At 64.6% G+C, this 925-nt stretch overlaps 1 protein-coding gene across 2 annotated transcripts in view; it reads left to right on the top strand.

Moving 5' to 3' along the window:
• Window positions 1-925, top strand: part of itga2b (integrin, alpha 2b) — a gene marked incomplete in the record, with an annotated part of 42643 nt that overhangs the window by 19775 nt on the left and 21943 nt on the right.

The raw sequence follows: 925 nt of genomic DNA, 5'->3' as shown, positions 1-925 counted from the left end.
CTGCAGGCTGCCCGCCCCCCAGGGTCCTAAGGGTGTATGTTGTGAGACATGACCAAAGGGGGAAAGGTGAAGGAGGTCATAGGGAGGCTAGAAGACCAGATTCCTGACTGGCCCCATCATTCATTCAGTCCCGTCCCCCACCCCCCTAAGCAGGAGGACGCCAGGTCCCTCCAGCCCAGGGCTTATAGCAAGAGCCCCTCTAGCACCGGCAGCACCCCAGAGTCAGCGACAACCCCGCCCATCCCCAGGACGGGCCCAGGGGTGCCCAGCCCCCCCATCACACAGCCCCGCCCCAGACCCAGAGGCCCCAAAGCCCCGAGCCCCAGACCCCCACACACTCCCGAGGCAGGTCAGTGCAGCCCCAACCCAAAGTCCAACAATCCCCCGTCCTCGCCGGGGCCCCTCCGGCAGCCCCACTGCTACCACCTCACCGGTCCCCCACAGTCAGGAGCACTCTGAGCACCACCAGGCCATCGGAGCTGGCACAACCCCCCCCTACAAGGGAGCAGGTCCGGAGCAGCAAGGACCCCGCTCAAGGACAGAACGGCCCAACCGCCAAGACCCGAAGGTCGGCCCACACCCAGGAGGAAATGCCACTCAGGCCAGGTCAGGCCAGAAGACCCCCACCCCCGCGCCCTTCCCTCCCTAGCAGCGAAGCATCCCACACACAAACCCCCACCGTCCCCAAAGAAAAGAGACAGCAATCACCCCGCGACAGCAGCCACAGCCCCTCAGCCCTAGGGAGTCAGCAGTTGCACCTAGCCCCTAGGACTCAACACGACCACAATCCAGAGGGCCGCGACGCGACTGCGAAGCAACCATCGACACACCCCAAAGCACAATCCCTCCACACACAGGATCCTGGCACAACCACCAAGCATCCAGTCCGGGCACTAAAATCCAGAGGAGACACCCCCCAACCAGC

The sequence above is a fragment of the Micropterus dolomieu genome, linkage group LG02, assembly GCF_021292245.1.
Source record: "Micropterus dolomieu isolate WLL.071019.BEF.003 ecotype Adirondacks linkage group LG02, ASM2129224v1, whole genome shotgun sequence".
Taxonomy (NCBI): Eukaryota; Metazoa; Chordata; class Actinopteri; order Centrarchiformes; family Centrarchidae; genus Micropterus; species Micropterus dolomieu.
The sequence above is the reverse complement of the archived record's forward strand: the minus strand, read 5'-3'. Positions and strand labels throughout refer to the sequence as shown.